This window comes from Eucalyptus grandis, chromosome 8 (assembly GCF_016545825.1).
Source record: "Eucalyptus grandis isolate ANBG69807.140 chromosome 8, ASM1654582v1, whole genome shotgun sequence".
Lineage (NCBI taxonomy): Eukaryota > Viridiplantae > Streptophyta > Magnoliopsida > Myrtales > Myrtaceae > Eucalyptus > Eucalyptus grandis.
This window is the reverse complement of record NC_052619.1, coordinates 40,142,004-40,152,163: the sequence shown is the minus strand read 5'-3', so window position 1 is coordinate 40,152,163 and position 10,160 is coordinate 40,142,004.

Sequence of the window (10,160 nt, the reverse complement as noted above, 5' to 3'; positions counted from 1 at the left end):
TGCAGCTGCTGCTACTGGTATTTTCTTTTCTATCTAAATTGGTCGAGAAAGTTTTACTGATGGTATGCCATTAGGAATTTCTGTTATTTTCAACTTGCATCATATTTTCAAAGTAATACTTGAACTTATAATTTGTGCAATTAAATTGCCCAACTTATTGACATTTTCCAATTAAGTCCCTCGGCTTTTTGTATCAGCCAATTGAAATCGGTGCATAGTAGATGCAAGTATGTAAAGTCGACTATGGACAATCAATTTGAGTTGACTAAACTATAAGATGTATAACTCCAAATACACTTCAATAAAAATGACAAATATCGCAAAAAAACCATAAATTATACCCGTTGTGACACATATACACCCTAAACTCGGCCACTGTGACCCATATACATAACTTTTTTTGTGTCATGAAAAAATCATATAGGCCTCTATTTTAGTTTCGTTCAAAATATATTTGTTATCTTTATATAAGTTCGGAATTTTTTATGACACAAAAAAAATTTATGGTATTTGTGTCACTATGAGTAAATTTAGATTTTTTAGTGACATAGAAAAAATTCCACAAGAAGGACAAAAAAAAAATATATAAAACTTGTAACTTCGAAGAACTTTTCCCATGTTACTCGCATTCCATATAATATTCATGCAAAAATGGAGTCGGATGTAATTTCAGTTTCCTTCTTTTGGTACTCCAATTATATTGAGAAGCTAAAAAGGATATCTTTAGCAAAAAAAGGAAAAAGCAAAAAAGGATATCTTACAGCTAACGGATGTACCACGTAACGAAAAGTCGAATGCATTTATCGTACGGACCTTATGAGAATCTTCTTCGACACTAAATCAATTTGATCCGATGTGCTTTTCAGATGGAATTAAAGTGTGACTGTCTTTTGTTTTGTCGCCAAAGACATGTTTTTTTCTTTAATAAGATGGAATTGTGGCTAAATTTTGAATAATATATAAAAATGAAAAAATTACCAAAAAAATCTTAAAATTCTTGAATTTATATCAATTTAATTTGATTAGTTTAGTTATAAAATTTTTGACAACTGATTAATTGAGTCATTTCAATCAATTTTGACAGAAATTTGCTCACATAAACGTTAATCATTTTATGTTACATCACTGATATTGACATGAGTAATTTTTTAATTGAATTTTTGAACTTTTTTTCACGTCTACTTGCTTCAACGCTAGATCTTGTGCCGCAACTAAAGCAAGCAACACTGGAACAAAACGAGGCTGATGGATCCAGGAGGATGTAGTAGACCAAATCGTTGTAAATATGTTTTGCATCTATTCTATTTTCTTGAATTCTCCAATATATGTTTAATAGAAGATACTGCATTTCATTCGCGCAGCACAATGTACACGTCCTTCACGGAGAAGTTTTTCTACTTTTCAAGAGCAACCAACTCACTCAATCTTGTTTGTTGTGCTTAATTATTTCAAGGCTTTACCCTCGGCTGAGAAATTTAATAATTTTTAGCTGGTGCTGCATCAATCCTTTTCATTATTCGTAAGTTTATTTGTTACAGTGGGACATTTTGACAATCCAGTCGAAACTTTTCATGAGTAGTGTGGGGGAAGCGGAGGTCTTAGAGGGTGCGAGGAGTTTGCCCTTTGTGATGGGGGTCAATTGGATTGATTAGTACTCTATTATAGAGATGGGAAAATTACATAAATGGTGCTTGAACTTTTGATTAATACACAATATTATTTTTGAACATTTAATTTATTCAATATAGTTCATAAATTTTAATGTAATATGTAATGTGATTCTTATATTTTTTTGTGAATATTTAATATAGTCCACACCTTTCAACTTTCATTAGTTCAAGTTTAGAGATAATATTGATCATTTTTATATATTTATAAGCTAAGTTAAATATATACAAAAAGTTAAGAATTACATTACATATTAAATTAAAGGTCGATAATTATATTAAACAAATTCAAATTTTAATGATCATATTATATGATCAATCAACGTTGAAAGATTATTTAAGTCTAAAACATTAATTTCTTAACATCTTCAAAGCATGTGAGAGACATAGAGAAAATTTGGGGGATAGGGTTTTCTGAGAGCCCTCCTCTCTCTTTCGTGCGGAGAGTAACGTATGGAAGAGGAAGTTGCTGCTTTCTACTTTAGTTTATGGATTCTCTCGTCGCCTTAGCTTTTCCAATCTTCCTTTTCTAGCCATCTAGATGGGAAAAAGGAAGTCAAAAAACCTTTCACGTCGCTGTGGAAAGCAAGGGCAACATGTTAGGAGAACTAAAAGACAAAAATCAAGCACGAAGTTTGATACGTGACATGGTCTATCTCTTCGAGGATCGACTCTCGAGGGTCGTTGCGAGAGAAAAGTTTCAGCACATGGGCTTCATTTATTTCATAAAAAACAAAATTAAGAATTATTTTTTTAAAAGCGATTATTTATATAGTTTAAAAGATTAAATCCTGAAAAATCTTAAATTGATACATCTCTCAAATTAATTTTTATCCACATTTACCTAAAATCGATAAATTTATGACAAATTTACATTTTATTAGTTTATGTTTCAAATTGTTAAGTTAGATTGGTTAATTAGTGTATCGGTTTAGGATTTACTCTCCGTTTATCACAATTATATTATTTTTATGATTTTTTTGTAGTATTAATCCAATTTAACGAATGATGTATTTGTCACAAATGTATCGGTTTGAAGTTTTTGACGGTCGAATAAATTTGTCACAAAATGTACCATTTTGAGATTTTTTTTTTATTTAGAGTAAATTTATCATTAGTATATCGATTTTAAATTTTTGTGATATTATTTTTTATTTTTAATAATTTATATCTAGTTATTTTTGTGAATGATACAAATAAGTAATACAAACTATTATTTTTTAGGAGAATAGAAGTGGTTAGGATATGAGTAATTAGGTACAGTTAATTTAATTTATAAATACGTTTGTTGGTCTTCCCAATTTTCAAAAGTAAGTAATATGAAGCAGGCAAAAGCAATCTTTCCCTATGGAATCGCGGGGAGTGGATTTGGTGCGCATGGGAAGCCAATGTGACCGGGGAGTACAGAAAGATGACGCCTATCGATCGTGGCTTCCACTTCAATGCGTACGGCCCCCTATGTGCACTACATTTAATTGGAAAGAGTAAATTTTCTCGTGGTCAAAGTCAATATTCACACACTCGTTCAAAAAAAAAAAAAAAGTCAATATTCACACAGTATGGTTGACGAGCATGCTTGCTCCGATTCTCTTTTGCTACCTTTCAATTGTTGCAGCGCCCCAATAATCTCATTGTTTTAGTCTTCTTTTTGTAAGGAAAATTGGAGAAATGATTCATGAATTTTGTCTCGATATGTAATATAATTATTAAGCTTTCGATTTATCCAATATGATTTTTGAATTATGATCAAATATGCAATGTGATCCTTGAATTTCGATTTGTTCAAAATGGTTCATGAATTTTTTGTATATGTTCAAATTAATCCATAAATTATATGAAAATGTTAAATGTAACAAATATCGAATAAATTAAAAATTTAGAAATCATATTACACGTTGACCTAAAGTTCAAGGACCATGTTAAATGGATTTAAAGTTTAGAAATTATATTGCACATTAAGTCAAAGTTTAAGAACCCTTCATGTCATTATTCTCTTTTTTAAGAATAATTTCTCATTGTTATGGTTATAATAAACTCATAACAAACGGATATATCATTGATAAAGCACGAATATAAAGTGGGGTGCATTACCATGTGGTGGAAATAAAAGTCTGGAGTTCCTAGAAAATTGAACTCGTAAACTCTAGCTTTGTAACAATGGTCTAACATTCATATATGTATTCATTTACGTTGCAATGCAATATAAATGTAGTAACTATCACGCCATGTGGTTTCATAATTATATATGTAATAATGGTGGAATAGTATTAGAATTCTTTAAATGCCCTTAACATTAGAATTAGAGAGAATATGATAATTATTATTTGATAATCGATTAAGATCCATGAGTTTAACTATGCATTATTAAGACAACATAATTATTGATATTATTCATTTACTTATCTTTAACATTTCGCTTAGTAATCATATGATATGTGTTAATGTCGATAATTAATTAGTAATATGATTACCAAAATAATATAAGATAAACATTAATATACTTAACAATCTAAAGTGATGGTGGGAGAAAAGAGACGGTGATAACTTGGAAATAGCTATCACAGCACGGTTACACACTTGGTACAGTAAAGGACGTCGATATAATGGGAAGCTACTGCAATTAATGGAGTCACTGGCCTTTTTTGGTTCTTCCAGTTGAATCCACAATCTATTATTTTTCAGTGCTCAATAATAAAGTCCTACAGTCATTCAATCTACAAAGGTGAAATGAGTGTACACTCCCAGATAGGCCATCTCCTGATTTAATTCCTCCTGTAGGACGTCAGTCTGGTGCTTGTTATGTTAGTCGTCGGCGGCTGCCTAGCCGTGCAAAGAGGGCGAACAAGTAGTGGGACTCTGCTCTTCGTAGGACAAGTTAACGGATCAGGGACAAATTGAGACGAAACGTCCCGAGAGATCTTAGACTAGGAAGCACTGATATTCTTCGAGAGCATTTATATCTTGTTGGATACTCCGATACTTTTAGGCACTTTCCAATACTCGATCAACACGTATTAGAAAATTCGATACATGATCAACTTTCTTATACTCTCCAATACTTGAGTCCAAATTCTAATATGCAAATTTCCAACACGTGATTAAATGAGGGAAATGAGAGAAAAAAAAAAACAAAATCTTCTCTTCTTTTCTAATTCTCACTTCTTATGATACACAATTCAAGAGCCAAGTTTTTTTTTCTCTTCTCTTCCGACACATTTGCCACATGAGTCCGGAATGTAAATTACTTGTTTTTTTCCTCCAAGTTTTATGGATTATCGAAATGGAGTTGAATCTATCAAATTCAAACAATAAATAATATTAATAAATTATAGATTAATGTTTTTAGTATAATTTCATTTGAGGCTTTTATTTATTTATTTATTTGAAAATTTGAATCAAATAAATTTGATTAATGATTATTTATTATGTATATATATAAATATACATTTAATATATAACGTATCCTCAAAATGTGTTGAAATTTTTTATTTTTTGAGAAACAACATTGTCGTGTCGTGTTCTATCCTGTGTCGTGTGCCAGTATTGAGGCCACTTAAATGTTAGAATGGTAGTGGAAATCCAGGTCGTCATCTTGAAGGCACGGTTCACATTCACTTCACAAGAAGAAGGAATACATCGGATACGCTTGCAATTTCATCCCGATTTTCTTTGATGTCTGACGTTCCTTGCTGTGTCTATGCCACCCTATAAAATCAACATTTGAAATCGGCCTCCGTCTCTGACCAAAAAAAAAAAAAAAAAAAAAAGAAATCGCCTCCGTCCCCGAAAAGATAAAAAAAAAAAAAAAGACCCATATCCATAAATGAAAAGGACCTAAGGAAAAAAAAAATTAGAATTTTGTTACCCATCAGGCAATCAATCAACAAGAGTGTCCCAATTTTTTTTGTTTCTCTGCCTTGTTTACTTGCGGTCACCTCCACTTTCAAGATGGAACTTACTGCTTCCCAACGTGGCTTTCCGAGTACGGTTAATTCTCATGGCAATAAGGTTAATTCCCATGGCAATTTGCATATCTCGGTTGAAGTAGTTTTAACGTCATTCTCCATTCCGGTTGTCGTCTAAGCAGAATCATGAGAAGAAATCAAGACAATGCTACTGTAGTATTGAGTCATTGGCCGCGCAGGCGACGAAAGAAAAGAAAGGGTTAATTGCTTGACATCCTTAACTTTGACATCATTATACAATAACTTTTGAACTTTAATAAGGTGTAAGGGATAAAAACACTACAAGTGCCATAACTTAGCATAAATGGACACTTAAGTGTCATAACTTTCGAAAAATACACTTAAGTGCCACATTTGAATAAAAGTGTGACACCTAAGTGTCACCTCCAAATAAACCCGCCGGAAATCATACATGACAATTAAATATTAATATTTCTTGTTGAGGTGGTGACTTGCCGGAGAGCCGAGTCAGCTCTAATTCACCTAAAATGACGTCATTTTGGCATAATTTGAATTTTAATACAATATAAAAATTTAATTTTTTTAAAATTAAAAATAATAATAATATAATTTATATTTATTATTATTATTATTATTTAAAAAAATTTATTTTTAAAAAACGGAAGAGGAAGGCAACCGGCACTAAGGGCTAAGCCCTCGCCGCCGCCGCCTCCCGCCATCACCGGAAGGTAGGGGAGGGTCGGCCGGGCCGCCGAGCCCGAGCCGAGAGCCAAGAGCATGCGTCCTCGTCGCCACCGCCTCCCTCTTCCTCCTCCCCCTTTCCTTCCTCCTCTTCCCCCTCCTATGGCTAGATTTGGGCGAGGGTCGGCGGCCCTTGCCCGGCCAAGCCAAGGGCCGCCACCCGCCGGGAGTCGCCTTAGCGAGCGGCGGCCCTTGGCCTAGCCGGGCGAGGGCCGCCAACTCTGCCGAATCTGGGCGACGGTTGCGAGCCCTCGCACGGCCGACCAAGGTCACCACCCGGCTAGGGCTCGGCGACCCTAGCCGACCCTCCTCCATCGTCGGCCCTTCTCGGTGGCAATGATGGCTAAAGATTGAGCCCTCAACCACCTTCCTCCCCCCCCCCTTTTAAAAAAATATTAAAATTATTATTTTTAAATATTTTAGATTAATTTAATTTAATTTATTTTTATATATATTTTTTACCACGTCAACCCAAAACGACGCCATTTTTGCATTATTTTGCCACGTCAACCTGCAAAACGGCGTCGTTTTGCATTCGCTTCGCCGGAAAAATGCCACGTATGCAAATTGGCCGGATTGGCATTCAAGTGATCCACTTTGCTCCGACTTTGGCACTTAAGTGTACTTTTCGAAAGTTATGCCACTTAAGTGTCCCTTCCTGCCAAGTTATGGCACTCTAGAGTCTACATCTCCAAGGTATAATTACTTATCATCGCACATCCCCTTCAAGTTAATTGACAGCATAAGCGGTTCTGGTTGCGATTTAAAATGTTGTGGCGAACGTGAGTTTTCCAAAGGGCAATTATCGTTGCCCATTTAGTAACCATTATTTGCTGCCCCTAATTTGATACTAGGGCTACTAATCCGCAAATTGATGTATAAAATTATGTCATAAAGTGATTTGACAATTGCGATTAGGAATTTAAACAATTGATCTCAATTTCAACACCTTGATAATTATACTTTTGGAGGGCTTGATTACTAGGATTAAGGTTCCATTTATTTCACATAATCTCAAGATAATTTTTTTCGAATTTTCTGACGGGTTACAAAAATAAACTAGTCAAGGAAAATAATTATGTGAATGAAAGAAACACCTTTAAAAGTGGAGAAAATGATTTATTTTTTTCAAAAATAGAAAATTATTTTCCATCCTCTTTCTTTAATTCAGAGCACGTTCTCATCCGCAGACTCCTTGTAATTATTTTTATTTTTAGATTTTCTTTTTTAAATCAAATTTTTAATTGTTAACTTTTTTTTTCCTTTTCCTTTTTCCTTGTCTTTTGGCTGACATCTAACCACAAGGGATAAACTTGCCCAAGGCTAATTAGGTTAAGCTCACCGAAATCTAGTGAGGCTTGAGCTTGAGGATCTGGCAAGGCCTTAAGCCGCGTTGACCTCTAGCAAGCTCAAAGCTCGCCGATCTAGCGAGGTGGAGCATTGCCTAAAATTGGCTTAACTCAGCTCATCAAAGTTTGGCAAGCTCGAGCCTTGCTGGCTTTGGGCGAGCTCATCATTTGCCTTGGTTGATCATGTGGCCATTGTTATGGCCTAAGTAGCACCAACACTAACACGCGACATGACACGACACGACACGCCGACACATCATTTTTCAAAAAATAGAGAATTCCGACACGTTAGGACACGTTATATGTTAAATATTTTTTTTTTATATACATAATAAATTATCATTTAATAATCAAATTAATTTTATTCAAATTCACAAATAAAGAAATAATTAAAAAGGCCTAGAATGAATTTACACTAAAAGCATTAATTCACCATTTATTAATATCATTCATTATTTCAATTTGACAAATTAAACTCTATTTCAATAATTCATAAAACTTAGAGAAAAAACAAGTGATCGACGTTCCGGACTAGCATGTCAAATATGTCAGAAGAAGGAAAAAAAAACTTAAGGGGTGAATTGTGTATCACGGAAAGTGGGAGTCAGAAGAGAAGATAAGACTATGTTTTTCTTCTTTTTCCATTTATTATTTTTATTATTGTGTTTTATTTTTCACATATATACATTTTGACATCTCATTTATTAAAAAATTTTAAAATTGACCTCGATATTGTCACGTATCAAAACTCGTATGTTGGAATTCCGACTCGAGTGTCGAAGAGCGTTGAATAAATAGACCGGGTGTCTGATTTTCCAACACACGTTGACCGAGTGTCCAAGAGTGTCGGAGAGTGTTGGACACGTATCGAAGTGTCCAACATGACACGAAGGCTCGTGGAGAGTATCGGTGCTTCATAGGCTATGGCTAGCAATGACCGCCAAGGAAGAAGGAAAAAAGAAAAAGGAAGAATAAAAGAAAAATAAAAAAATTCAAATATTTTAGTAATTTTTCCCAAAAAAATCAAATTAGATTTTTCATACTAAATAACGGAGATTCATTTTTAGGGAAACAATAAGAGCTTACGTCAAGTTGTTTTGCCCAACAATAGGAGCAAGAATCCATCCAAAACCGAGATTCCAGCGGTCGACACCGAGTCCATGGAATAAATGACAGCAAATGATCTTGAACTCCATTTTGAACGACCATAAAAATACAAAACAGCGACTATCATATTACCTAAAAAAGATTTTCTTGGTTATTCATCTTTAGCAGTATCAATTTTTTTCATGAAACAACAAACCCAAGATATAATCCAAAAATAGAACAATTTAAAAAAAAAAACTCAGTACACAATAAATAAGGGTCTTTTTTAATCCCTTATATTTTCAGGATTTAATGAATGAAATTGCTTTTCCCAAAAAGATAATGTGTGAGAGGTGTAGAATACAGGATGAAATGTGGCCATGCTTTCTCCCACGATTGACTATCACTGTCTATGGAGACGACACATTTGAACGGCTGCTCTTTAGTCACAAAGGGACAAAGCACAAATTGCTCATTCTCATTGGCTCCTCAATTCCGCAAATTAATATGGATCATGAGTACCCTTGTTCTCGCGCGGATGCTGCCGGTTAGGACCCAATTGCGAAACAAGAATTTTCTTTTTTTGAACCAAAAAATTTATTTGCCCAAGAATGTACCGGATCATTGTCATTTAACCTGGAAAAATTATGGATCGATTGATTTTCTTGTCGATTGGTGCCATCAAATAATTGATGGTCGATATCGTATGAAATTATATTGTCTTGTAGAAGTGGCCAACAATGTATCATGTTATGTGTTCTATGATTGAGGTTTATCAATCGGTCGACTTTTTCTTTTTTGTTTTTAGTGACGGAATGATTGATGAGGCAGTACCATATTGTATTAATAAATCACTCCTCCCTCTCTCTCTCTCTCATTATTTGATAAGAATTTGCATTGTATTTTCATAACAATATTCAAACTTGTCATTTGTGCAATCAAATTGCTTAATTTGTTGAATTTTTCCAATCAAGTCACTTTTTTTTTTTTTTTTTTTGGCAAATTGAAAATGTCGCATATATCGATGGAGCTAAATATAGACGAAATTCGGGCGACTTGGGCAATTGTTTTGAGTCTAGTGTCAATAACTCGAGACACAGTTAAACAAAATTTCAATAGCTTTATGTGCTATAGTGGCATTGACTATTTCAAAACATCAAACTTTTTATCCACATTGATCATCACACATCTCCTTCAAGTTGCCAGAACTATCCGCAGAAGGACTTGATCAGAAAAAAAAAAAAAAAAAAAAAAACTTGTAAATTTAATGAACTTGATTTGAATAAATTATAAGTTCGATTTTTGGACAAATATAGAAGTGTGGGATCAAATATGAACTTTTCCCATATTAGTCGCATTCCGTGTCTAATCATGCAAAAATGATGCGGATG